At 39.0% G+C, this 26,685-nt stretch overlaps 1 protein-coding gene across 2 annotated transcripts in view; it reads left to right on the top strand.

Annotated features, from left to right (window-relative positions):
• LINGO2 (leucine rich repeat and Ig domain containing 2) overlaps nucleotides 1-26,685 on the top strand; it is a 1,164,902-nt gene that overhangs the window by 1,029,802 nt on the left and 108,415 nt on the right. The gene's annotated exons all lie outside the window — the stretch shown is intronic.

Here is a 26,685-nt window from a genome sequence, read left to right as displayed (position 1 = left end):
TGAACAAGTAATATGGGTGAACCCCTTTACATGTTATCTTATTAAATTATATTGATTGCACTACAGTTATCTTTTTTCAGTCGCCCTGTTTCTAGACTTTAAGCTCCTTGAGGAAAGGGATAGCAAATATTTGCTGAACGAATAAATGAATAATTAGAAGGACAATTACTCAGAACTAGCCACATTCACTCCAATTATTTCCTTCCTAATATATGATTATAAGTTAATAAGACAGCTGGTCAGAGTTAAAAGTTCCCTAGAGCCATTTTTCTCCGTGCAATTTTAGTAAGTTCACGTAAGTAAGGAGAAATTCATGATCACAGCCTCTTTTTTTTTTTTTTTCCATTTTTTTATAGCATGGAGTAGTAGACAAAGCACAGACTTAAGTCTCAAATAGACTTGGGATGGCTTTGAGGCTGATCTCCAGCACTTTGTTAGTCTTTGCTGTGACTCAGTTTCCTTGTCTACAAAATATGGGTAAAATATTTATCTCACAGCGTTGATGTATTAAATGGGAAAATCCAACGACATGTTCAGAATGGTGCTTGACACTTAATAAGTATTCAAGGACTATTAGTTTTCATCCTTTGAGACCTTCATTGCCAGGAACTAATAGGCTCAGTGTGCATTCTGCACTATTTATTATCCTTTTTATTCCTAACAAATCTAATAAGAAAAGTAACCTGGGCAGCACCAAGAGGCCTCTGGCTCAGAAAGTCACAGTCCTGAGGGGGAGTCTAATGCTTCTTTCTCTTCCTTCTCTCCTTGCTGGGTTTGATGTTACTCTCAGACATTTCTAAGTGAGATGAAAGTGCCATGGAGTGCGTATGAAGGATCAATGGCCAGTGTAAGGTGAAAAGCATTTTCCACTGCACTCTCCTTACATGGGAGTGTACCAGAGCATTAAATCGTGGCATCAGGTGTGACACGCTGTTTAATAGTTCTAGCACACTCGGCTGCCTGAGGACACTTCAAAGGTAATTTTATCTGAGGAGAGAGAGTTGACTTACACCCCTTTCCTCCAGTCTTTTCATAAGGGAAAGACCCTAATTACAACTTTAAAAGGACCTCAGAGTCTGTGTTTCCTTTCAGAGACGGCATTTGGTATTGAGTCACTGGGTATTGTAGCTGTGAGAGAGCTTTCAGGATCGAGCGCAAAGGGAAGGCTCATTCGGGGGAAGCTCTGAGGCCCATCTCTACACCCATGTGAACAAGGTTCTGGCAGTGCCACTGCTTTTTGCTCGCATTTGTGTCTGAGCATCAACGAACCTGCACTGCTGTTCTTATTATGTCCATGTTCCTTTTAGAACAATTCTTATAGACTATACTTTAGGCCCTTCAATTCCATGTCCTGAGACATGATGTGGGTCTCTAAATGACTGCCTTTTTCTTAGAAAGGATAAGTGTAGGGGACGTTTCAGTAGCTCTGAACTTTAGGCTTCGGTGACCTATTTTTAAAAGTGGTCAAGCATATGGGATGTTTTATACCTAAAAGAAAAAAACAACAACAAAATACCTCACACACTGCCCCTAGAAATGAAGCGTGAATAAGACCAAGCAACCCAGCCTACTGAAGTTTACATCTGAAAACGTATCGGTGAATTAGCCCTGCTCCTCCTTGCTTTGTGTTCTATGTGGCTAGGAGAAGGTTTAGCCTTTTAATTTACTACTAAGAAATACTCTGTCCTATAACTATCAGGAGTAAAAGAGTAATTATTAGAAGTAAAGCAGTAGGAATTATTGAAACAAATAGATGAGTTGGGAGATGGCTCAGAAATACGCAAATTAGAGGTAGTCATAGATTTTCATATGTAGATGAAACCTTAAAGAGTTACTAACCCAACCCCATGATTTACAGAGTTTCAAAAAATTGAGATACAAAGTTAAGTAACTTTCTCAAAGTTGTGATATATTCCAAAATATGAAAGTTGATTTGATAACACTGAAGAAAAATTATTAAAATGAAGGTTTTAAAAATCATTAAAAGTATTTTTGTACCTTTTATACACTAAGAACTGTAACAGGTGCTAGGGATATAATATTGAACAAAAAATATGTAATTACTGCCCTCCTGGAGATCTGACAATTGGTTTAAAAATACCAAACAATCATACAAATAAGTGTAGAGACAAAATTGTGGTAAGTGCTGTATGCGAGAAGTGCATGGTGGCATGAGAACATACAACAGAGGAATGAAGTGAGATCTGAAAAACCACAAAGTGGCAGAAGAATTAACCAGGAGGAGGAATTAAGAATGGAGGAGAGGTGCATGGAGAATTCCAGATAAAGAAACACCATAGAAACTTCATGAGAAGGCTCCGACTCTTCTGCTTGTGTAGTGAGGAGGTGGAAAGTGAGAGGTGGAAAGAGATGCTGATGGAAAAAGCAAGTAAGACTAGAGCAATGAGTTGGGAATGTGTACATCACTCTACAGCCATGTAGCCTCTACAGTAATTTCTAGCTCAGAAGTGAAAAGAAATAAGTTGTCCACCTCCTCAGACTTTTTCACTTGGGTTGTGGCAGGGGGCAGTGCCCGGTGGGCCAGGAGAGAAGGCAATTTAAAAATTTGAAATTTGTAGTAAGAGCAATTGTCTGCCTTAAATAGTTCCTGTCTTTTTGTCCAACTTGGAAAAAAGTAAGACAAATTTTCTAAAGATTCTTTTAAAATGGTATGGGCTTTCCTCTTCTCTCAGTCTGCTTGAGTTGCTATAACAAAGTACCACAGGCTGAACTCCTAGAAACAGAGAGTAGACTGGTGATTACCAGGGACTGGGAGGTGGAGGAAATGGAGAGATGTGGGTACAGGGTACAAACTTCCAGTAATAAGACAAAGAAATCCTGGGGATCAAGTGTACAGCATGGTGATTATGGTTAATAATATTGTATTATATATGTGAAAGTTGCTAAGAGAGTAGATCTTAAATGTTCTCACTACAAAAAAGAAAAGGCAATTATGTGACATGATGAAGGTGTTTGCTAAAGCTATGGTGGTCTGATATTGTGATTTATAATAAAAAATATATATTTAGTCTTTGTCCCTATTTCTGGCACAGACCGCCTAAAACCCTTGGAATTTCCCGTGATGAGAGTGATAAAGGTGCCTTTCGTTAATGAGGTTAGTGAGATGACTTTTAGAAAGCGCTAGAGGGTTGGAACTTTTAGTTCCCCCCACCCCCGAACTCTGGAGAGGGGAGAGGGGGTTTGAGATTGAGTTCAGTCGCCAATGGTCAATGGTTTATTCAATCATGCCTGTAGCCTAATGAGGCCTCCTAAAAACCCAAATGAACAGGATTTGGAGAGCTTCCAGGTTTGTGAGCACATTGAGATGCAAGGAGAATGGTGCATCTGGAGAGGGCATGGCAGCACCGTGTCCTTTCCCCACACCTTGCCCTGTGCATCTCTTCCATCTGGCTGTTCCTCATCTATATCTTTTATAATAAACCTGCTATCTAGTAAGTAAAATGTTTCCCTGAATTCTGTGAATGGCTCTAGCAAATTAATTGAACCCAAGGCAGGGAAGGGTTGTTGGAACCTCCAATCTACAGCCTATTGATCAGAAGCACAGGTGACAAACTGGACTTTGACCAGCACCTGAAGTGGAGGGAGGGGGCAGCCTGTGGGACTGAGCCCTTGACCTGTGGGATCTGACACTATTTCCGGATAGATAGTGTCAGAATTGAGTTGAATTGTCAGACACCCAGCTGTGTCTGAGAATTGCTTGGTGTGGGAAAACCCCTCCACACGCTGGTATTGGTACTAGAATCATTGTAGGTGGTAATCATTTTGCAATATATAAGTGGATCAAATCAACAGGTTGTACACCTTAAACTTGCACAATGTTACATGTCAATTATATCTCAATAAATCTAGGAAAAAAATACCATAGACTGGGTGACTTAAACAACAGAAATTTATTTTCTCAGTTACGGAGGCTAGAATTCCACGATCAAGCTTCCAGCCTCACATAGCCTTTCCTCAGTTTGTGGACCTAGGGGAGAAACAGATTTTTCTTCTTCTTCTTACAAGACAACCAATCCTATTGGATTAGGGCCCCATCTCTATCACCTCATTTAATTTTTTTTTTTTATTTTTTGTTTATTGCAGTAACATTGGTTTATGACATTGTAAAAATTTCAGGTGTACATCATTGTACTTCTATTTCTGCATAGATTACATCATGTTCACCACCAAAATACTAATTACAACCCATCACCACACAAATGTACCGAATTATCCCTTTCACCCTCCTCCCTCCCCCCTTCCCCTCTGGTAACCACCAATCCAATCTCTGTCCCTATGTGTTTATTTATTTAATTTTAATAACCTTCTAAAGGCCTGTCTCCACATATAGTCACATTAGGGTTTAGGGCTTCAACATATGAATTGTGTCGGGGGGGCGGGGGTCCACAATTCAACCCATAACACCTCTCTTCATTTTTTACTGCATTTAATCACCCTATTGAATTCTCTGGGTAGCAGTTATCACTACTTGATATTTTTCTTGTTCATTTATTTGTCTCTTTGGTTTTCATTGTTATTGTTTATCTCCCCACACTAGAACTAAGCTTCATTAGAACACTATTTTGTCTTGTTCATCACGATACTCTCTGAGCCTAGAATAGTGCCTGGCATGAACAGGACACTAGAGGATATTTGCTGAATGAGGAAAAGATCTTATATTTTATGAGAGCTGCACTGGAGAGCACATTTTCTGAGGACTTCCTAATAATGTGACTTCTTATCAGTACAAGAGAAACTACCCCCTGGTGTTTCAGAACAGTTCTTATGAGGGAAAACAGAAGTGGAATATTTTTGTCTTCAGCTGTTCATGCATATTCTCACCTTCTCTCTAGATATCCATTACTGCATACCCAGAGAATAAAGTGTGCCAATCTGACTTCCTAACTCTAATTGCAATCAGGTTGGAATGATGAGTGATTCTGGGTCCCCATGCCTCAGAGGATGTGCATACGGCACGTTAAGCAATATCTCAATGGAGATGTTTTCAGTTGTATAGTGAGCCCGGGAGTTAAAATCTCTTATTAGCACACTGATTTGTGAGGAAGGGGGTGGGAAGGAATCCCACATTTTTTTTTACTATAGTTCATCTTGTAATTATGAAGAACAAATTTCTAGAATGAAAATAGAACTTCTCTTTCATTTCTTTTGAATGAGAAATATTCATCAGACTGACGTTACTAAAGGAGAAAAAGGATCAATATTAGCAAGGATGAATCAGAGCTAAATTATGGTAAATACAAAAAGAAATATACAATCTTTCTGGAAAGAAAGAAAACAGACAGAAACAGAATGATTGACATTATTTTCACCACAACAATGACGAGGCTAGAATGTTCCATCTTATAACAGTGGCATTATAATTGGAAAAAAAATAATGTAAATGAAATGTTCCTTAGAGGTAGTGCCCTGAGTGGGCTCTACATTGGGAGGTCTGGAGAAGGAATTTGGATGAGGTTTGTGCCTCAAACCAAAAATGAGGTCATGAGAGGGAGAATTTGAATTATTTACAATGAAGTTAATTTTAATCTCTGTGCTCGAGGGTGGCTCTGAGAAATGCAGACCCGGTTGCTGATCAGTTTGTCATCTTTGCTTCTCAGTATTGCTGGCTGTTGGCTATGGGGGCATGAGGGCAACTAGACCATGTGTCTCTCATCGTCGAGCAGGCTAATCTGGGCTTGTTTACATGGTGGCTCAGAGTTTTAAGAGATTGAACAGATGCAGGCAAAACTTCTTCGGGCCCAGGTTGAGAAGTGGCACAGCCTCACTTCTATTATAGTCCCTTGGCCAAAACAAGCCATGGGTCAACAAAATTCAAGAGATGGAGATATAGACTCTGCCTCTTGAGAGGACCTGCAAAGAATTGTGACCATTTTTGTAATCTGCCATAGTACCTATAAATAAAAATGCTGGTGCATTCTTCTTTACTTTTTCCCTTAATTATGCTTTTCAACAGTCCATAAAAATTCAAGGAATGTTATGTTGTACCATTATAGGTCACATACCTTCATTTTCAAACATCTTAAGTTAACAGAAATCTGTACCAAGAATTCTTTCTGAACTCATAGCTAACATAAATTTGAAAGAGTGATAATGGCATAGATGTAAGTGCATTTTAAACTGAACCCAGTAAAAAAGTGTAGTAAGGCAAACCAAGGAACATCTGAATTCTCTATGGATCTTTTGGAGTTAACATTCCAGCTTGGCTTCTCAAGCAGAGGATCTCAGAATAATCACTCTAAAACATGCTGCTTTTACAGTTCCCCAGTTGCCAAATCTTAGTTCTTTGGTAAATACCAGACTACCAGGCCTCCATGGAAAGATGTCACTTAATTTGTCCTGTGTCCCATTTTTAAAATAGTCATAGTAGCTACAAGCTATTGTGAAGAAAAGCTTGGAAAACATGCTAGTGAACATTTTTTTCATACATATGAGTGATAAGAAGGGATCAAAGTTGTATGCCTCTTTATGGTTGGAGATTCCCAATCTGTCACTGAGGCTGTGGGTTTTAAGCATCTGTCAAATCTGAATTGAGCTTATTTTTAAGCTGCTCAATTAAAAAAAAATAACCCCTTTGCCTTCCCAGCTGCAGTCTCTCATACTAATCCTTGTTTTGAAACTAATTAAACACGTACAGCATATTTGAAATAAAATTACTGATCTGTTTGCCCTCTTTTCCCATCTGTAATATCTTGCAAATGTTCTCTTGCTTGAGGCAAGTTTAAGATGTAGAAAATAAAGATCTCTTAAATGAATTCATCTTTTACCACATTCCTGGCAGCTAGAGATCCCCTTCTCTGGTTTGTGTTTTTCAATCAGAATTAATACTTGAATTGAAAATATTGTTTTTTTCCACACCCTTCCACACTGACAGTTTCCCACAAGGCTGTTTTGATCCATCATTCAAGCACATATACTGTTTAAAATTGAAAGCTGCCTTTTCCCTCAGTCCCACCAGAAATATTTTACAGAAAAAAATACACCCTTTCCCAGGGCTGTTCTAAGCTGAGTTTAATTGACTGCTCCAGCCCAGGGACAGACCAAAACAGTTGTGATTCCAGCAGGGTCTCTGTGGCAGCCCACTACCGCATTCAAAACACTCAGTGGGAGGGATCAAGGTGAGTTGGAGGCAAAGCTGATGGAAAATTGGAAGGGACAGGCTTATATTTGTCACACCGGTCTACAGTGGCATGTTCACCAGGGTTTATATTCCTGGTGCATACTCCTAAATGTCAAAATAAATTATCCCAGAGAAAACAAGGGAGTTATCAAGGTTGACTGTTCTTGGCTTCCTGACTCTTCACAAACTCTTTCTCTTCCAAGACTAAATTTGTCATTAGTTCAGTTCTGATGGCAGAGCAATGTAACCTGTGCTTGGCTTTTAGCAGTGCATGCTGATAAGGTAGCATCACTGAGAAATTCAGCATATACAGGAGTAACCAAGACACACTGCTGTTGAAATAGCTTAATTCTCCCAGAGACAAATATTTCCTTGTCAGTGGGCATTCTTGCAACAACTACCCAGGAGATTTAATTGAAAAGCTTAAAACACATAGAAGCAGTGGGAGAAATCCCCAGGAATTTAGGAATGATGAAAAAGTTTAATCTTTGTCAATGAAAAGTTGTTCTAATTTACTCTTCACACTGTGAGGTATTAGGCTCTGCAGCATTTACAATAGCAAGCAATTACAAGTCTTTTTTTCCCCTTAGCAATAGCCTTGATGTGACCTAGTTAAAATCATGTTTATAGTTTATTTTGAAGTGCTGTCTTACTTTAATCTTGCAGACTAACATTTGGTTTCTCTGTTAGTAGAAATGCATAGCCTTTAGCAAATTCAGGACTTATTAATCAAAAGCTGAAACCTATGGCTCTATACTCAAGATATGCGTATAGACAATGACATAGTCAAGGTCTAACAATAGAGAGAATTAGTCCAGCGGTGGAGAGGGAGAACACTACTGGTGCTGGATTGGGGAGGGAGCCAGTATGTATTAAAAACTAGCATCATTGTACTGCTCTCTGTTCTTGTCTCACAGCCTTAGTTTACAATGCCTCCAGTAACTTCTTTTTATCCTTTCTTTAAAAAAAAAGTCATATAAACATATTTTACCCAGCCCCCCAATTTTTTAAATTGTAGAAGGTGTTCAAGGTGGGCAGATGTGCCCTCAGATTCCTCTCTTTTCCACCCCCAACTACATGTCTTCACTCGTTCATATATTGACTGACGCAATGCCTCTCTAAAATAGGCTGTCAAAATGTAATTTTCACGTGTGGGAAGAGACAGCAAATCCCAAAGCAGAAATTAGAGTAAACAAAATCACAAGCAAAGCCCAATCCCAGTAGAGACTTCAATCCTAGAAGTAAGATATTGAAGAAGTTTATGAGATGGAAGTTGAATCAACTCAATAAAGACAAAACAGGGGCAAGTGGAGGTTGAGAGTTGACCTTCCTTGAGATGAAGAAGTAACTTCACCTCAATGTCTATAGGGTCCTTTTGCTTCAGTCCTATATTGGTGAGGAGCCATTAATGGCTGCAAACAAGCCTGAACAGCCGTGTTGGCTGACGAGTCTTGTCTTCTTCTGAATACCGAATACTGTGTTAATTTTCTTTTTGAGACTCAAACGTGACTGCATTTTATATCCTTATGAAAGAGTGAGCTTTTAATTCCTCATTCAGCACATATTCATTTCTCTGCAATTCACACAACATTGTTCAAACCTTTATGACAGTGTTTACCACACTACACTCTGGTTTATCTATTTACTGTTCCCTCTGCCTGCCCCCACTAAACCGGGAGTTAGCTGTTTGAAAGCAGGGAGCATTGCATTTTCTTTGCCTATCTAGTGTCTAACACACACTAAGAGCCCATTGTAAGAGTCTTTTGCTGCTCTAGACTGGGTGATCCAGCTGGCAATATAGTGGGAGAGGCTCTCCTAAGTCACTCTTGACTGATTTTATTCATTCCCTCATTTCTCAAATAATTTTTGAACTCCTAATGTGTTTTAGGTACGTTGCTAGGTGTGAAGCATATGACGGTAAGACAGTCCTTGCCCCGTGGAATTTACAATCAAATGGAAACAAGTTGTTCCACACAGAATATTTTGAATTAAATTGTGTTAAATGCTAAAAGGAGAGGTACATGGAGCTATATAGGCAGGAAATACAGTAGATTCTGGGGATGAGAACATGTTCTTTGTAGAAGTGATAGTTGGGGTCATACTTGAAGAATGTGCTGCAGTTTGGCCTAGTGAGGAAAGAGTGAAAGAACATTCCAGATAGAGGGGACAGCAAGAGAAAAGGACATAAGTTGGACAAGAAGGTAAGAGGGCCTAGACCATAGTGACTTTGGGGGAGACAGGTGGAAGATGAAGTCAGAGAAGGTTTGCTAGGACCACATGATTTCTGGCCTCAAAAGCTACTTTGTCAACACGAGTCAGTATCCTAAGAGCATAGTTAGGGTTTTAAGAGTATTAAATAAGAGATTACTAGAATCACATTTGTATTTTTAAGATCATTCTAGCTTTAACATGGAGAGTGGAACAAAAATAAATGTGAGGTGACAGGAGGGTATTTTGAGGGTCCAGAAGGGATAGATTTGTGTCTTGCCCAGGGTAGCAGCAGTTAAGATGGAGACAATGGACAGCATCAAAACACACCGACGGGCTATGTCAGCAAGACTCATTCATTTGTAGGAAGGATTATATTCAGGAAGTGGAAGACAGGATAAAGCCTAGGTTTCTTCTATTCTTTATGCACACAGTATTTAAGCCTCCCTCATGGAATGAACACTATGCTGAAACTCAACCAATAAAACAAGAAAGGGCAGATAGATTACACAAATATTTTTCAAAAGTAAAAGTATTTTAGAGCCAGCCCTGCTGGCCTAGTGGTTAAAGTTCAGCACACTCCACTTCAGTGGCCTGGGTTCGGTACCCAGGCATGGAACCACTACACTCATCTGTCAGTAGCCGTGCTATGATGGCATCTCACATTGAAGAACTAGAAGGACTTACAACTAGACTATACAACTATGTTCTGGGGCTTTGGGGAGGGAAAAAAAAGATAGAGAGAATGATAGGCACATTGGCAAGAGATGTTAATTCAAGGCGAATCTTTCCCAGCAAAAAGAAAAAAGCACTTGCTACAAATGGCAAGAAAGAAAATTGACAATAAAAGGTTTTAAAAAAGACTTTTGGTTTATTGACACATGGTTGTAATGATTCAAATGGCATTTTAAAACCATTACTAGATGCTTTGCCCCACAGATATTCTTAGTCTCAGAACATATGATGGGACTTAGGCTTTTGCATTGTAGGGGTAACTAGATACCAAAAACTCGCCTGGAGGAGTCCTTGGATATTCTGTCACTCTAGCCAGTAATGCTGTTGTTATCGCCATTGCCCTGCCTAGTGCATATGGTCTTTCTATGGTTTGAGCATAATGTTTTGAATTTAAAGGCAATGTTACCTACAGTTTCTAGGGTTTGTTTTAGTTTTGGGTGCCTACTAGCACCATTGCAGCATGAAGTACATTCCAAAGCCAGCCTAGAAGATTACCCTTAACCTAAAGCTACATAAAATAGTCATCCCCTCCTGTCCATAATACAAACATGTTCACTGTTTCCTCTCAGCACAGCAGCATCTCATTCTCAAAACATTCTATATTCCAAATGAGCTATGGGCTCTTGTCCACCTGGGCGCAAGCTTTGGCTGCTCCATTTGCTGTGTCTCATTTAATATTCTTACCTTCTTGTGAACTCTAGATTTCTTATAATGCATAACATCTACCAATTGGTACTCTAAATATCCCCATATGGAACTAGGAATTCCTGACTTTTTCAATCCATATGAGACTTTGCCGGTGACCAGCGTCCCCGCTTAAAAATACTAAAATTACACGCAGGCCATCTAGCATACAGAGGAAAGGAGAAAGATCCATACTCTAAAGATATGACTACGCTATATCAGGAAAGGTTAGGTGCTAAGAAGTATGTAATGTGACACAAAGGCACTATACAAAGAGACAAAAGGGAGCTAAATGCAAGCCACACCAGTGGGGCAGGTTAAAGAAATGAACAGTGACAAAGAAATATGGAATGTTACAGATTTTTAAAAATGTTTTTAGAACAAATGAAGCCAAGGTCATTGGGCAAGGCCTGTCTGTAGACATTCCTTAAACTAGGTGTCCAGTATACCTCACCCCTTTCCTGTCAGCTCCCCCCATTTTTAAGCCTATCTTTATGTCATTTACCACCTACTTGCGGCAGGAAAACAACCTTGGTGCTGAGGTTGATAACTGAGTAGTTGACGGAAGGAGGATTTTCTTTATACCTAATGCTAATTGAGTTGTGAAGATAGAATATTTTATTTGTTTGGGCCCCGTTGGAGAGTGAATGTCTTCTTATGCTAACGTATGTATTTTTCTTTAATGGCTTTTGTAGGTCACACTGACGGTGTTACTCTGTCTTCCAGGAGAAATAAGATATTTAATTTCTTTCAAAAATCTAAATGGAAAATTTCCAGAGTTCAGACATAACGTAAATGTTAAACTTTTAATTGTAGGTTTCTAATTAGCTTGTTATTAAGTTTTTAAAATATCATATTATCAGTTTAGATATTTCTGATTGTCTTCTAATTACTTCTGAAATGGATTTTATGCAATTAGTGTCCACCTATGTCCTCTCTCCATTCCTGCTAAGAGGCCACCTAGGGTGCCTTGTGCTGCTAAGCAACCTTAATTTAACTGAAAGGACTTCTGCTATTGCTCTCTTATAGGAACTTCACAATTAACTTTGAGGGTCTGATAGAATGGGAGAAGAGGCTGGTACAGGGGAGTCCTGCATTTCAGCATGGTTTCATCTCAAATGTTGTTAGTGAAAGACATGAAAATTGAACACTAGTCTGATGTGCAGCTTAAGTATATTAGGATGCTCCACGGAAAAATAGTATTCACCGTGAGCACACATAGGACCCTTCCCATAGGTTACTATATGCATGGGGTCTTTGCAATATTATCAGAAGAACAGATTTTCCTAGTCTAAAACATATAGATGGAATGAAATGTTTATTTATTCTCTCTCTCTTTGTTGATTCATCATGCAAAATATAGCTTGATAGATCTTTATCAAATTTAGAGGATATGTTCAAGATGTCTTTCTTATAATATAAACTGTGGTATACAGTGAATTCACTTTGGGAGATCCTAGAGTAGTGGAGGTGGGGGAGGTATCCTGCAGAGATATAGACCAACTACTTCCTGTTACATCCCGTAGCTTGCTAAAATGTGAGCAACAGCAGGGGTATATTCATTTGGCAACAGCTAACATTCTTTCCAGCATCTTATCTAGATAGTCTTTCTAATTAAGTTACTCTTCCTCCATTGGCAGTCAGTTTGTGTATCTTATAGCCATTTTTTTCCCTAAATAGGTCACATCCATTATTCCAAATTCTGTGAAAATAATTCCAGTTCTCAGGAGATATTTCACAATAATTATAAATAACATTTGGCCATTTCTCCTTTTCAGAGAGCTCTTTGTTCAAATCACACTTGTTGAGTGTCTACCGTGTGCCAGGTCCTCTGCTGGGTACCAGATCCAAGATGTGTTGGAGGATTCAGAATTTGTAATAAATGTGGCAAGTGACATAATAGAGTTACCTTCCTCAAGCATGTACCTTCATTTTAAGCTCCTAAAGAGTGGCTCTGGCCTGATCTCCAAAGTTATGCATGGTTGTAGATGGTTGAATAAAAAATGTTTATTTTCTGGGAAAGGCACTCACATTTCAAGATCTTCCCAGGATGCAGTTAGCAGCTCTTGCTTTCTCGTGCCTCAGTCTGTCAACACTGATGCTCCTGGTTGAGAGTGTAAAAACGATGCTCTAATGGCCAGGGATTATTTATGCTAGCAGCACACCGCATTTTCAGACTAGAAGCTAGGGCTTTTAAAATGCCATTTTCCAGGAACAAAAGGGTTTCTTGAGGGTTGAAAAGTGTCATAATGTGACTGACATTAATATTTAGTTGGAAAAATATTAAAAGTTTTGACAAAGGTGACAGTTGAGGGAAACTGATATTTAATGAGTACTTACTCTGTGTCAATTCTCGCAATAAATACAGTCTGGGAATGCCTTTTTTTAAGTCTCAAGATGACCCTAAGATGTTGGTATGCTGAAAGTAAGTTACATTGCAGTGTCATAGCCTGCCTCACCCGAACGCCCATCTTTGTCATTATCAGAACAAAGAAACCTTTGCTTCTTGTCGGAGATTGCCACTAATGCTCCCGGTAATGACCAGGAATTTTTTCCATAGAGGTGTCTGCAGCACTATGACAAGGAAATGAGTCCTTTCATTCTGGAAGAAAATGTACTGTATAAATTGCCTCTTACATGCCCATCTCATAGGCAGCAGAGTCTTAGAACTAGTCTCATATAAAGGCAGAGCCCCAGCCCCTGTGCACCCTAGCTAGGGTAACTAGCAGAGAGATGAAGAGCACGTGCTTGGAGGTCTGACAATGTGGATCTAAATCTTACCTCTACCACTTGCTAACCCTGTGACCTGGGCAAGTTACTTAGCCTCTCTGGCTTCAGTTATCCCTGCCATGAAATGGAAATGGTGATAGCCCTTAACTTGTAAGGTTGTGATAAGAATTAAAAGCACATAAAGCACTTAGTCCAGTGTCTGGTGCATGATAAGGGCTCAATAAACTATTTTTATGACCCTATGTTATAAAATGTTCACCATCATTAAAGGATGTGACATTCTTGTTATTGTTCACACAAATAAGGAAAGAAGCTGTTTGGTTTTGGACAGTGAAAACAGCCTTCCAGTTCTTTCAGGTTGGATCTTCATCCCATGCGAAGGGCTCCATTTCTGTGGTCCTCACTATGTTGCACACTCTGTTTGTCAATACACAGAGGACTTAGACTAGAGCTGTGCCAAGACTTCATCTGTGGACCCCAAGGTGGGAGGTGCGGAGTGGACAGAGGACATCAGAACCAGATGGAATACTGATTACTACAGTGTTTATAAAGATAGAACTTGGCTTTAAAGTTTGGCTTTTATCAGGGTAGCTTGACAGTGAAGGCTAGAATCTAAAGAGCATAGCAGTCTCAGCTAGATCTGAATGTACATCCTAGAGCAGGTCTGGTGTGTTGCGTAGAATGTATCTGAACTTCAGGCATCATCACTCTTGCCATTTATTTAGCCCTTAGTTGTACTAGGCCCTTTTATATGTGTGCGTGTTTTATATATATACATACACATATTTTTTTTTTAAAGAAAATTTTCTACAATTTACCGATCAAGTAGGCTTTTATTCAGCAATTCATGAGCTGGGCAGCATTCATTCTAGCAGATAGAAAGGAGCTCCAAAGAGCTGTACAAGGCAAAAGATATTTATAGACCAAAGCAAGAAGGAACAAGGAAGTCACACCTAGGCACTCTAATTGGTGAAAGCAGGACTACTTTCCTTATAGGGAGTAAAGGAAAGTCTTGGAGCCAAGTTGGGTAGCTTGTGCTATGTAGGCAAGCACTAATTGGTTGGCCTAGGCCTTTCTTTTCTGGGAGAACCAATGTAGAAACTTAGTTAAGTTCTGGTTTGCTGACGTGGGCCCTAGCCTGGATACTTCAACTATATATTTACATTAACGGTTGGGAATTCAAAGGGTTTCTCCCACTGGTGTTAAAGTCTTATCCTTATTAGCAATGGAGGAAATTGGGGCATATTGAAGGCTGGCAGCTATGGGCTGGGCCACTCATGCCACAGGTCTGGAAACATGAACCAATGAGATACCCTTTTAGATGGAATAGTTTCGGCAACAAGATAAGGGCCCTCATTGTACTTGGTTCGAAGTTGCTGGCAAGGGCATGGGAGTGAGTGGGGGGAAGGAGACAGAGATGCATTTTGGATTCCCTTGGCATGGTACTATGTCTGAATGCTGAACACTACATATAAGGATCTATTCCATGGATCTAATCCAGGAAAAGATTACCCAGATAGGACCAAGATTGAAAGGACAATGGAAGAGTCTCACTCTGATTGAGAGGTAACCTTTCAAACTTACGGAACCCAAAATAAAAATAATTTTCTCGTAAATATAATCCACTTATATTTCTGCTTAGAAATGCTTCTTTTTTTCCTCAATAGAAATGTTCATAAAAGCAATCATTGGAACAAATATTAATAAAACACATAACGTTTTAAAAGTGCCTTGTTTTCATGATGCACAATTTATGTCTTGTTGCAGTAACACTGCATAACAAACAACCCCCAAACTAAGAGGTTTAAAACAACAGCTAGCTATTATTGTTTATGAGTCTGTGGGTCATCCGGGCAGTTCTGATGATCTGACCTGAGCTCAGTTAATCTCGGTTTATCTCTGGGCCTCGTATGCATCTGTAGTCAGCTGGCTGATGGACTGGGAGCTAACTGGTCTGGATGGCATCAACTTAAACAAATTGGCTCTCCTGCACCTATTCTCTTGTTCTCCAGAAGGCTAGCCTGGACTTGTTCGCGTGGCAGAAGTTCAAGAGAGACTGAGCAGAATTATACAAGGCCATGTGAGGCCTGGGCTTGAAACTAGCGCATTGTCACTTCACTACACTGTATTTGCTAAAGAAAGTCATGAAGACAGCCCCAATCCAGAGGATGGGAAAATAGACTCTTTTAATGGAAAGAACTTCAAAGTCATATTGCAAGTGCCATAGATATAGGGAGAGAAAGAATTGGAGCCATTTTTGCAATCAATCCAGCACACTTGCTATGTGAATGTTCCCTGTGCTGACGGAAACTTCAGTAAGACTGTAGCCTGGAGGTAGAGGTTATGAAACAGAATACGGTGGCTCCACTATAGTCTCACAGGTGTGTGGCCAAGTTGAAAGTTGGGTTTTTGCTCTCCCAGTCATCCAGGGTTTGCTGCATTGTGTATACCAATTGGGATATATTTTTTTCTTTAAAAAAATTACCATCAAGCTCACTTTTGAAATATATAAACTCAGAATTTTTAACTTTGAGATAAAGTATGCCTGAACGAGCTTTAAAGTCTCTCTAGCTTTTTTTGGCAGGAGAAATGAGATTGAGCCCTCATGGAGCTCCACTGGCGTGTATTGGAACATCCATGAACGTATTCTTTGGGGAAGGAAAAACTGAAATTTAAAGTTAGTTATATGGGCTGCCTATCTTGTAAAGGTTGTGCCTCAGAACTCATGGCTTTGAGTGGAGAGCAATGGAATGCAGGTTTCTATTCTTTCTAGTTTCCGAGTTTTAGCCTCTTTTTTTGAATCTGAACAAGTATCATCATTTCATTCTGAATACAGTGCAGCATTTCTCCAGAGGTTTTTTTTGTTCCCGGCTCAGAAACATCGGTGCACATACACACACAGATATTTTCTTTTATTTAAAAATATTTCTTTTCAGATAAGGTAATATATGCTTGTGGCATGACAGAAAAGGTTTTCGGTGAAAAGTAAGTTTCCCTCACGCTGCTATCCTGCAGCCCCTTGTCCAGATGTAACTGGGATATATTCTTCCAGAGCTGTCCTATGTATATGTAAGAAGATGCAAAAATTTTTACGTAGCTGTTTACATCTCTTATTTTGATATAAATATGAATTATTACACATACACATTGTTCTTTTGTTTCACTTAATTTGTCTTGGTGATTTCCTCATCTCAGTATGTAGAGAAGCCTCATTTTACTTACAAACACTTATCATTTTTTAAAGTATCCTGCGGCCCAGGAAAACATCTCCCAGGTCCTCTTACTTTGTCCCTCTTTGCCTGTTGGCCACATGCTTTTCTTGGGATTCCCGTTTCCAACTTGGGGACTTTATTTGTCCCAGATGGGTCCTGCTGTCTTGATCATTCTCACAAGGTAACAAGGTAGCCATCCTTCTTTCCATGTCCTACTTCCTAGGAAAGCTGGAACATTTCCCGCGGCCCAGGGGTGATTTCCCTTCGCTTTCCCAGCGAGGCCTGAGACTGACCAGCACTGGTTCCAGTAACGCAAGGATCAGTCCCCTTGGACAATCTTGCATCTCAGTTCCTCACCCAGCAGTGTTTCTTGCTTGTTTATTGATACATGAGAAATACATTTCATCAGTGCCAAACAATTGATCATACTCTGCTGGCTTGTTCAGGTTAAAGCCAGATGGTGACAGCTCTAGAGCCTCACAGGCCCTGAGAAAAGACACCAAGATACAGGAAAGACACATTAAAGATTGATATGGCAAAGCCATACCTGGTCCATTCTTGTGTATGCCAAAGGTTGTGAAGATACCTGGAATGGGTCAGTTAGAAGGTGCCCTTCTTCTCCTATTGTCCCCGCGTTCTGGGAATTGCAGATAAAACAAGACTTTCCAGAGTATGACCATTATATCTCAATGCAATCAAATTTATGTTTGGTAAGCATTTTATTGTAAAATACAGTACAATGATTATGAGCATGAACTTCAGGGTCAGCTAGACTCTGTGTGACCTTGGGCAAGTTATTTAACCTCTCTCAGTCTCTGAGTCCTCATCTGTAAAATGAAATTGATAATACTTCATGGCTCCAGGGTTATTTTGAAGATTAAATTTGATATGTTGTATAAAACGCTCACAGTGTCTGATATAGCAGTCAGTGGTAGCTATAACCTTGAACCAGGGGCCAGTCTCCAGCTCTTACAAAAGATCCTCTCATCCCTTCATCCTCCAGGAGCCCTCAGCTATTTCAAATCCATCCCAGTCTCTGGCTTTCTCCATTCCAAAGGGAATTATTTATACAGAGTCTCTGGCCCACGGACCTCAGCAATGCCCAGCAATGCTGGATAAAACATCATCTATGCCCAAGGCAATGTCTTTGGTATTACACAACTAATCAGAAGAGTTTCACTTTGTTTTACCTTTATGAGGATAAATACCATAGTATAAATGAAAAGAATTTGGCATCAGAGGGTTTAGTTTCCAGTTCTTCCACTTACTACTGTGTAACATGGGGCAAAAGGAGCCTTAGTTTTCTCATATGTTAATGGGGAATAAGAACACCTACCTCATAGAATTTTAACAAAATATCTTGGTTAATTTGAGCAATTAAATAAAATAAGATCGATAAACACTTAGCTACTTACATACTACCTTCCTGTTAACTGATAATTTCCTTCCTTCACTTCAGCAAGTGTGAATGATACTATACAGTTATTTCCTTGGAATGGAGATATATCCTATTTGTTTTATTACAAACATTTTATTAATCTTCTACCCTCCCATCTTGAGTTGTCATGTGAGGGCTCAGCATGTGAAGGTGTATAATAGATGTTGAATGAATGATACTTTTAAATTCTTTGTAAAAGCGAAAGAACACAAAGAGTTTAATTAGAATGATTCTGGTTGTCTTTTTTAGAAAAATGTAAAACCCCAAACCAGACTATAACAAATTCTTTAAGACAGGATGCTGTGAGGGCTGCATGTATAGCCATTCTCTTCCCTACTCTTGCTTTTCAGAATGCACCAATTCTCTTTGAATTAATATTTCATCAGATTGTACTCTAAGGTCCAAGAAGGTCTAGGAAGATATGCATAACACAGTAAAATGACAGCATAATCACTATTAGTTAATTAAAAAGTGGATCCTAATCTTGATGTGACACACAATGTACAATTACTCTTATTATATGAATTGTCCAACACTTGTGCCATCTTAACTGTTCTTTGTTCCCTTCTCACTTTGACTTATACAGGGTCAATTCCAGATTTTGCTGTTATTGTAGTTAACACTTCTCAAACAAAAGTAGTCAGTATTGATTAATGAATATATCTGATGGTCTTCTCAAGGTTAGACATTCGTTAGACTTGGTGTATATGCTTTAGACTTGGTGTATATGCTCTTAATGTGACATCAATATTCAAAGTTGAGAAAGAGAAAAACACCTCAAATTGATCAAATATTTACTCCGTGCCAGGCATTGTGCCTGACATTTCACATGTAGTATTTTGTTTAATCTTCACGGTGGCCAACTCTAACCTGGAACTATAAAGAGAAGGAGATTCTAGGAAGTGTAATTCCTGGCTTTCCCTCTGTGATGCAAAGGAGATTTTAGAATGGGGTGGCATATATGCCAATTCGGTAACAGATAGTCCCTAGTCGTCAACCTGTTACGAGGAGGAAATGGCACCTTTTCTCACAACCTGACCACCCTGAAGGAAAGCCGTTTCATAATTAGAATAAAAGCATCTTATGGAAGTAGGTTCTCACCACTACCCAGTGGCACAGCCATGTGAGAAGACTGACCCCTCCTTGGAGCAACCAGGCCTGGTCTACAGAGTCAGAGAGAGCTGAGAAGCTGAGACCAAGGCTGGGGATCACAGAGCTCCACAGGGCTATCTTGGGGCAAGCACTCAGACTTCGTGCCTACTGGGATGTCCTTGTGCTCACCAAGAGTGTACCCTGTGTGGAATCTTGTTCACAGACATGATGTTTAGCAAAGCATGTGTGTCGAGAGCGTAGTCCTACACTTGGAGGTAGGCACTGAAACCTGGGAGGTGCTTTCAATTTAGTGGGGAAGCAGGCAAGGAAGGAAAGAGTTACAATGTCATGGGTCACTAGTAAGATAGAGGTAAGACCCTGGTGCTATGGGATCCCCCAAGTACAGCTGGAGATGGGGACAATACGTGACAGGTGTGAGTCATTACGATGATGCCAGAGGGAAAATTGGAACCCACTAACTCAGGCCTTATAAGGCTGTACAGTTACTAAAAGGGCTTCTAGAATTTTGGCTCTGATTTACCTGACTGTAGGATAATGAGATGGCAGGACAATCTAGACAAAGAAGAAGTTGTAAGAGTCAGAAAAATCCAGCGTGAGAGAAACAGATCCAGAGAAGGAGGGAGGGAAAGAGAGACAGAGATAAAAAGAGAGAAGAAGGGAGAACATTCCCTTTCTTCAACTGGGATGTTCCCCATTGTGAAGCGGATAATAGGACTCAGTTTCAAGAAATTAAATAATAAAACTCAGATTAGAGAAACTAAATAATAGAGGCCTCGAAAGCCCAGTTTAAAGCTTTCCACAGCTCTATTATTTGCCTATTTAACTACTGCCAATTTCAAAATGTTTCATTGTAAAGCTCCACGCAAATATTGTGCCCATGTTTTTTTAGCTAGAAGCCATACTCACTTTGTAAGAATGAAAAAGTTTTATTAAGATACAGATTTGACCCTAAATCAGACAATCAATAGCAAAATTTTAAAAATATGACACTTCATGATCATATTGAAGGTTTAGTGCTGTGTTTGGGTGCAAACTGGTTACTGTAGTTGTTGTGATATGACATCATGTTCCATCACCAATTTGAGATGACGTCTTTCGAAATCAGCACTTGAAGGTGATAGTCCTAAAATTTCACCCATCTTGATAAGGTTTCAAAAGGTGATTTTCTATTTTATTCTCCTTTGATGTGCTTCAAAAACCAAGGTGACATAGGAGCACCCACACCTATTTCTGGCAGGAAGGCATACCTCAACAAAATGAAATTATTAAATCAGAAGTTGAGTGTGTGATACCACATGTCAGGCATAAATATCACATCTAATTAAGAGGGTTTCTCTGATCACGAAGTCCAGTGTGTAATCAGAAAGCCGTACCTTAATTGATATTTAACTCCTGTCAAATTCTATTTGCATGGAAATAATGAAGATATTCCCTTAGTGTTTTCACTGTATATTGAGTCTGTATCATTGCTTATATTTGCATTAGCTACTTTTGTACGACATAAAAAGAAAAAGGACGCTTACTTTAGGAAAAATAATGCCACCATTCAAAGAGAATCTGTTCTGCACTACACACTCAGCCAAACCATTTTCATGCATTACTTCATTTAATCTTTATAATACCTCTAAAATAGAGGGATTTCATTTCCCATTGTACAGAGGAGGAAACTGATGTTCAGCTCCATTAAGTAACTCAGCCAAGGTCACACAGCTAGTAAGTAGCAGAGCTAAGATTCAAAACAACTCTCTCCATCTACATAGCCCATTCACTATTCAGAATGCCACAAAAACTTTCTGAGTTTTGTATTTTATGTTACCATAAATTGTAATTGAATAAAATACCCTTCTTTTTAAATTCTGAATGTTACAATTGGGCCCAAATAAACATTCCCATTACATGCCACCATGAAAGCCATAGCCAACTCTAAAATTCAGGCACATTTTTTTTTTTTTATTTCCCTTTTGAGGATTTTTGCAGTGGTTCATCATAAGAGATGATTTCTTCCAAATAATTTTTTGTATTAGCTAGATGTAAACAAAATGTCAATGTCAAAAAAAATTCCTCTACAGCAATGAATCTCAACAAGAGATGATTTGCCTCTCCTCCCCTCTGGGGACATTTGGCAATGTCTGGAGACATTGTGAGTTGTCAAAACTGGAAAAGTGCAATTGCATCTGGTGGGCAGAGGCCAGGGATGCTGTTGAACATTCTACAATGCTAGAATAGGCTATACAACAAAGAATTATCCAGCCCAAAACGTGAATAGAGCTGAGGTTGAGGAACTTGCTTTATGGTGTCATTCTCAATTAGTGAACCCTCTAGGAAGGACGTTCTGGACTCAAATTAATGAAAGTGCGACTTGTCTTCTGTTCCGGCTGCCCTCCCCTGCCACATACAATCTATACCACTTGCTATCATCCAGCCACTGATGCCTTTTCCATTTCAGAGGTCCAAAGTTTTCTTCATGGCCTTCTCCCATTAAAGCTAAAAGTATCTGCCATCAGTCATATTTCTTGATTGATTAACACTACACTCTTGTTGAAACCTAAGTACCCGCACATGAAACGGTTCTTCACTAATTCCAGAATCATTCATTGAACAAATGTTTGAGTGTCTACTATGTGCCATGCTCTGTTCTAGGCTTTAGAGATGCAGTGGTAGCAATTACAGACAGGATCCCATTACTGCATGTGATCTTATGGAAGGATATAGGCAATAAAGAAATAAACAAGGTAATTGTCATATAGTGATGCTTGCTTTGAAGACAGTCAAATAAGATGTTTTGATAGTAATGGGGAGAGGTAGGAGTAGTCCTCATTGAGGAGGCAACATCTGAACTAAGATACAAATGACAAGAAGAAAGCAACCATTTGAAAATCTGGGATTGGAGAATTCAAGACAAAGGGACCAGAAAGATCCACAGTCTCTAAAGCAGAGATGAGTTTGGCATGTTGGAAGAATAGAGAGAAAGCCAGTGTAGTTGGATTCTAGTGAATAGGTGAGAGAGTGAGAGGAAAAGAGACTGGAAAAATGACGGCAGGCCAGATGAAGTAGGGGCTCCTAGGCCATGGTAGAAATGTAGATATTCTTTTTATTGCAATGAAAAGCCATTAGACGATTTTAAACAGGGACATGAAAAAATCTGTCATGAGAAGGTGACTTTGGCTACTGTTTGGAGACTGTATTATGGGAGGCACAAGTGGAAGTGGGGAGACATGTGAAAGATGTTGGAAATAATGGGAGATGTTGTGGCTTAGACTATGGTGTAACAATGTGGATGGACAGACTTGTTATCAGGAGTTGTTTCGGAGGTAGAGATGACAGGCTTGATAATGACTGGCATGTAAGAGGAAGGCATATCAAAGGTGATACCTGGATTCTGACTTGAGCGACTGGGTGGAGGATGATGCTATTTACTGAGATGTAGCACACAAGTGAAGATGTCGAGGATTCAGAGTGTGTGAATCTGGAGATCAGAGAGGAGATCAGAGATGAAGATGTAAATTTGGATGTTGTCATCATGCAAATTGCATTTAAAACCTGAAACTGGAGTCCAGCCCCGTGGCTTAGCTGTTGACTGTGCACGCTCCAAGACTGGCGGCCTCGGGTTCGGATCCCAGGCGCGCACTGATGCACCACTCATCTGGCCATGCTGAGGCCGTGTCCCATATACAGCAACTAGAAGGATGTGCAACTATGACATACAACTATCTACTGGGGCCTTGGGGAGAAAAAGGGAAAAAAAGGAGGAGGATTGTCAACAGATGTTAGTTCAGGGCCCGTCTTCCTCAGCAAAAAGAGGGGGATTGGCGTGGATGTTAGCTCAGGGCTGATCTTCCTCACACACACACACACAAAAAAACCTGGAACTGAATGAGATCACCTGAGAAGTGTATATTCATACAGAAAAGAGACTTATGAAGAAACTTGGGAGCAATCCAACCTCCAGGAGTTGACATCTATCCTCGGTAAAAAGAATTGCAAGTATCAACGAGTAGATAAGAGGTATTATGTACAGCAGAGGAGATCTGAAAAAATTATTATGCTGACTTGTTGTGCTCTAAACCAAAACAAAAGTGTGTGTGTGTGTATGTGGAGAGAGAGAACACAAGTTTTAAAATCATAAAGTAGTATTATAAGTGTTAAGGTAGCATTATTAGTTCTTTTACAGTAACTGACAAGAAAAGTATAGGAAACCTGAAATAAAAGAAATAAAAAATAGCCCCAATGCCTTTGGAGAGGTTAACTTGTGCTGACCGCGTCCTTCCTGGGGTCTTTTTGATACAGGCTTTGCTTTTTATCCTCATCTTCTCACGTTGAATACACTCTCCTCAAACCCTGGTGTTTTTACCTGCTAAGTTGTGCAATTTTATTCACTAAGACGTGCTTCTATTCAAGTGTTAGACTTACCAATTATCTGTATTAAATTTCTTCTTTCTAGGCTATTGAGATTTTTTTGAAATCTGATTCTGCTATTATATATATTAGTATTATTTCCAGTTTCTTATTACCTGCAAATTTAAGCAATATGTCTTAACCGAAGTCTTAGTAGAAATGTTGGTCAGATGAGGGCCAAGGACCTGAAGGGCTTCACCAGGGATCTTCCTCCATTAGATACCACAGCTCGCTTCAGATACCATCAATTGTGCAACCCCCAAATTGTAAAAGCATTGAACCCATATTTGCACCGTTATCTACATTTTTTTTTTTTTTTACAAACTGTCTATCTGAAATATGCTCCCACTCTGTCTTATAAGCTTTCACTTGTAAAAGAGGCTAGAGATTCTACCCCCAAATCAGGCAAGGTCAGTATGACATAAGTCGTTATTAGGAAATATATGGCAGCTCCCAGGATTGCCATTTTTTTCCTAATTGATCACAAATCTCTTTTTAATAGAGTCTATTTTAAAATAATATTCAGAAGTGTCTTTAAGTTCACTAAGGTTTTTTGAAAAGATATTGTCCCAATCAGTCCTTCAGTGTCTATTCTTCTCCCCACATTCATCAAATATTACCAACAGCAGCTCCGTGAGCTAACTTGCAGTTCTATCCAGGAAGGAGACACCCACTTCCTGACAGTTACCTCACCTTGTTTGGGCTTCAGTATCCTCTTACTAATGCACGTCTCTCTCTTAAATCCGACCACCCTTCCCATTGACAGAGATGATGGACTCAAGGTAAGGAATAAAGGAGTTAAGTTTTTTCTCTGTCAATATATCACCAGCATATTTTCAGGCAAGAGCCGGGTTTGTTTGTTTTATTTGTTAAGCTTTAAGTTTTAAAAATATATGTACTTTTAACTTTATATTTTTATATTTTTGCAATTGTTATTGCTTAACAATAATATATGTGGCAGTTAGATTACAACCACATCATTCTCTAGAGTTGAGGCCTAATCATCAAATCAGGCCTGTTCTTTTCCTTCGAAGGAGCAGTAGGATAGGTTCATTTTGACAAAGGGAAGTAGCTGAAATTTGAGCATGAGTTTATCCTCAGATTGAGGATCCTTTTATCCTTTTATTCTTTTTTCTTTTTATTTTCTTCTTTCTTTGTTTTTTGCAATGATATCAAAGAATTAAGTGAAGCCTTTTAAAATTTTCTGGGTAACATTGGATGAGTTTTGGCTATTAGTTTTTACAACACTTTTACTCAATTTAGCTAGCACTTTAATGAAAAAACTTTTCCCCAATGGTGATTAAATAGCACATCTATGTTGTGATTCTTTCATAGCCTAAGAGTTTTTATTTTCCCTCTCTGTGAAAAAATAAGTTTTTATTTTCCCTCTCTGTGAATGGCTTTGATCCATTTTATTAGATAAGAACATGGGTCCCCAGAACATAAAATTTTTTAATAAATATTTTTAATAAATGCATCCGAGTGAATAAATAGAGCTAATAAAATGTGACAAATACAAAACATACTTATATACAAATTTATAAGCTGTCCAACTCCTAGTCTTTGCTATAGGATAGTATACAAAATGTGAACACATTTTAGGAAGGTCCGATCGAGCAGCTGAAAATATATTTCATGTGATTTTTTGGAAATGAATTATCTTACTCAGTGCCCTCCATCCCTTTATTGTGCCTTACTCAACTCTTCTTTCCTATCGCACATCTTGAGATGTTTGAGTTGTGGGCTGAATACTCACCCCTTCACTCCATAAGCAAGCAGTGAGTGTATACCATTCGGTGGGAATACATCTTGTTGTTCCCTTGACTGTCAGTGTTCTTGTGGTTTCAGACTTTTTCTGGCTGTATGTCTACATCGCCAAAATGTTTTTGTCTTAGAGTCACTTACAGTAGCGCTATATGGGATAGAAACCTCTGAGCTGTGCAGTCAAACTTTATTCAGTCATGTGAAAAATGTTAGTGAAAAGTATCCCTAATCACTACTGTCACTACACACTTCCCATTTCAAACTTTACTACACAACTTCCAGTGTCTTTTGTTGGAGACCTAAACAAGCGATGAAAGAAGAAGCCTTAGAATTTCAAAGATGAACCCCTTGGTTTAGCTCCTAAAAGCAGCCAGAGGGAGAAAATAGCTCACTAAAAGCATCTGCAATGAGTTTTTACAGGTAACTTTTCAACAGCAATTGTGGAATCCAGAAGATGGTGGAATGCATCTTTAGTGTGCTCCAAAAGACAGCTGTCAGCCTAAAATTTGAAACCCAGTGGAACTGTTTTCAAAAACCAGAGTAAAATAAATTCAATCTTGGAAAATTTTTAAAAAGTTTGCCAACAAAGACCTTCGTTTGGAAAGAATATATTTCAGAAATAAATAATTTATACCAGAGGAAAATCTGGGATGAAAAAAGGAAAGTGAGCAAACAAAATGACATATATGTCGGTAGCTTTAAGCCAATATCTTTTGAAAAACAAGCAAACATAATAATATCTAGTTTGTAGGACTAAAAATTAAAAGAAAAAACTTAGATAAAATATTGAAAAGCAGCATAATATAAACCAGGAGAGGGTCAGAATTAAAGTACTGTAAGATCTCTTTACTGTTTGGGGAGAGGTTAAAGATACTAATTAACTTTAGACTTTATTAAGTATGCATGTTCACATTTTGATAGTATCAACAAACAGAAAGGAATTAGTGTATATAAATATCAAACCACTAGTGGGAAAAAATGGAATGAGAAAAAAATCCAATCACTCAGATGCATTTCCGATTAAAATCCCAATATAATTGTAAATATATACAGAAAAGCAAAGGATCAGGAAAAGCCAATTCATGAAGAGGAAAATATGGGGTTAATTGTGGTACTAGATATCAAACTGATTAAAAAACATTAGTAATTAAGACATGACACACGGATGCAGGAATAGACAATTAGATCATAGAAGAATAAGACAGACATAACGTTGCAGATCACTAGGGGGGAAATGAGCCATTCAGTAGATATTAGTGGAACAATCG

Source organism: Ceratotherium simum, chromosome 20 (genome assembly GCF_057802395.1).
Source record: "Ceratotherium simum simum isolate JZ-2026a chromosome 20, ASM5780239v1, whole genome shotgun sequence".
Taxonomy (NCBI): Eukaryota; Metazoa; Chordata; class Mammalia; order Perissodactyla; family Rhinocerotidae; genus Ceratotherium; species Ceratotherium simum.
Note: the sequence above shows the minus strand (reverse complement) of the source record. Positions and strands in the feature narration are given on the sequence as shown.